Here is a 3,118-nt window from a genome sequence, read left to right on the forward strand (position 1 = left end):
CCCTTGCGCGGTCACACTTAAAGTGCGACAGCAAGACATACATACATACATACATGCGCCAGCAGAACATACATACAAACATATGGGGAGGCCGTGACGTCACATCAGGTTAGCCAAATTTGAAAATATTGGGGACTTGATTAAAGATGCTGAATCTCCAAAAAATTTAAATGCAGTTATTTGCGGGTATGCCATAAGATTATGAACATCACATTTTTAAACCATTTTAACAACATTTATAACAGAGAAATGGCAAAAGAATAAATTAAAAAAAAATAAATCGATTTTTGGTGCATTTTGGGGTCGATTTTTGTTTTAATCTCTATGTCACACTCTGCGCTTAATTATTTCCGAATTAATTTGATTTTTCTAGATTTTTAGGTCAATCCGTTCTGGGTGGAATTTGCTACTGACCAAATTTTATCCCTTGAATTCTATTGGATTAGAGATAAGTCGGGTTTTCCTCCCTGACGCTATAACTCCAGAACGCACGAACCGATTTCCATGGTTTTGCATTCGTTGGAAAGTTCCCCGGGCTCCGTGAGGTTTATAGCAAACAAAGATCAGGAAAATTTCAACGGGAAAGCGGGAAAATCATTTTTTTTTCAATGTATTAGCTGACAAAGCTGGGAAAAGGGAGGAGTCCTGAGGATTATGAGCTAGCCTTCAATGCCTCCACACGTGTCATTCGAAATTCTATTTTGCTTTGGAAGCACGTATACGCAGGAAATTTAAAGCCTAGAAAGAAAAATGAGAGAAGATGCCACGCAGACAGAGGAGCGCTTCGGCCAAACCGAGTGTCATCAGGCCTTTGCCCGAGTTGCTGCCCACCGCCCGGAGTTCGGAGATGATCTTCAAGGACGTGGCCGCCCATGCGACGGGCGTGGCAGCAGGATAGACTGTGGTTCATGCGATTGGGGCAGAGATAACCGGACTGTTTAGGGGACGTGGCCTACAGCCGCACCACATCGCTCTGGTCAAGGAGGGTCCCTGCACCATGGAAATCCAGTGCAATCAAAATCTGAATAGCAATCAAATTTAATAGTATGTGGATTTTTACAACAAGGATATTAAGGATCTTACAACAAACCTAACGGAGCTCATTGCCCATGTCATTGTCACTATAATCTGCGTACGTCTTAGACCCAAAAACCCTTTTCCAATCATTAAATATTCCATTTTGTCCTTGGATCCAATTTCAATACACTTCAGCACTTAAAACGCCTTATGACAGGTTCTTCGTCTTTGGGCGAGCCCCTTTTCTTTTTTTCCACCTTAAAGCGGCTCCATTGTCACATGCTCGCTGCTCCTTTGGCGCTGTTATTTTTTGTCATTCTCAGTTAATTATGATTTTGTTGATATTGCGCAATCCACCGCGACTTTGCAACGGTACTCGACTTTTGGTAAAAAGACTAATGACGAATTTGATTGAGGCAACCATTATCAATGGAAAGTATGCAGGTGAAAATATATGTATTCCTCGAATACCAATGATTCCATCTGATCTTCCGTTTGTAATCATTTGTATAATAAGTGCATGTTAATTATATTTAGTTCTAACTGGTTATGCGGTTATTCCACTACATCGTTCGGCTCATTCATTAGAGCAATTTTTTCTCAGCCTATACGATTTTACGTAGGTGCAAGCAAGGCAGATATATGTCAGCTGCAATGAGCAATTTATGAGCCAAATTGTAAAATTAATATCATAATTTTTCCACCGTCCCTTCATATAGCTGCCATACAAATCGATGAGTTTTGTTATTGTTAAGAAAGTAGGCTTTGAAAAATTAAAAATACAATCTGAAACAAAAAATTTTTTCAAAGCCTACCTTCTTAACATTAAGAAAATCTATCGATTTGTATGGCAGCTATATGAAGGGACGGTGGTAAAATTATGATATTAATATATGTGCATAATATCTGTGAGTAATTGAGTTGTGCAAACTTTCAGCTTAAACATGTGGGCGGTTTTTTTACAAACCAAACGGATTTGGCCAAAAAAAAATTTCACATTTTTTATTTGCCTGAAACTTTTTTTACGTGTACTATTCGCCGAAAAAATAATTATTTTTTTTTTAGAATTTTTTTTAGTTTGCCAAAAAACGTGTATTTTTAAAAAAAGAGTTTATAATTTCTTAAAAATAAAAACAAATTAAGATTTAAAAAAAAAAATTTAACGGGTTCCACACAAAAAAAATTTTTTTTTTAATTAACATATGCGCCATATCGTTAGTTTCAATCGGTTTTTAAAATATCGAATTTGTTTTAACAAGGCCTCGGCTTATTTCTATGAAAAAACGTCGCAGCATGAAGGTCTACTCTCTCACAGTAGTATGTTTATGAGAGTTCTGGATACAAAGGCTGGATACAAAAGTGGAGGGGGAGGTAATTAATTATGCTAATTAGGGTAATAAATCAGGACAATGTGACAGGTGTGGGGGGTAATTAAAGTTAATGGGTGCGTGACGAGTGATCGTTAATTAGGGTCCACAATAGTTATATCCAGCTTTTGTATCTAGGATTTGTATTTAAGAATCAGGAATCCCGAAATTCGGCCCAGAAATCGGGACTCTAATTAATCGGGGGAGATATTACTGGGGTGTGACGGGTGATGGTTAATTAGGGTGATAAGTTGCTTATATCTAGGAATTGTATTCATGTAAGGCCCCCCCCCCCCCGAATTTCGTTTAAGAAATCGGGACTCTTATTAAGCGGGAAGAAGTTACTGGGGTGTGACGGGTGATCGTAAATTAGGGTCCACAATAGTTACATCCAGCTTTTGTATCTAGGAAATGGGTGAAATGAGGGGAGGCATTCTGCTTAAGTGGTTGACGAGTAGGTTGACGGGATCGAACGTGGGAGAAGTTAGAAAAATAGGGTGAAACGAGGGGAGGGAATCTAGTTAAACGGGGAGAAATTACTGGGGTGTGTCAGGTGATCATAGCGATATATTTGGGTTATCCTAGTTAATGGGGGAGAAATTACTGGGGTGTGCTGGGTGTCCTTTGCTTATCTGGGTTATCCTAGTTAGGTTAGATTAGGTTAGGTAGGAACGGCTGCCAGACTATTGTCTGGCACACTTAGACCTCTGTGGGTCCGTTGTGATACCGTATGA

At 39.0% G+C, this 3,118-nt stretch overlaps 1 pseudogene; it reads left to right on the forward strand.

Annotated features, from left to right (window-relative positions):
• The first annotated feature begins 760 nt into the window (after window positions 1–760).
• LOC138911956 (uncharacterized) lies at window positions 761–1,112 on the forward strand (annotated as a pseudogene).
• Window positions 1,113–3,118: the final 2,006 nt, after the last annotated feature.

Source organism: Drosophila takahashii, chromosome 2L (genome assembly GCF_030179915.1).
Source record: "Drosophila takahashii strain IR98-3 E-12201 chromosome 2L, DtakHiC1v2, whole genome shotgun sequence".
Taxonomy (NCBI): domain Eukaryota; kingdom Metazoa; phylum Arthropoda; class Insecta; order Diptera; family Drosophilidae; genus Drosophila; species Drosophila takahashii.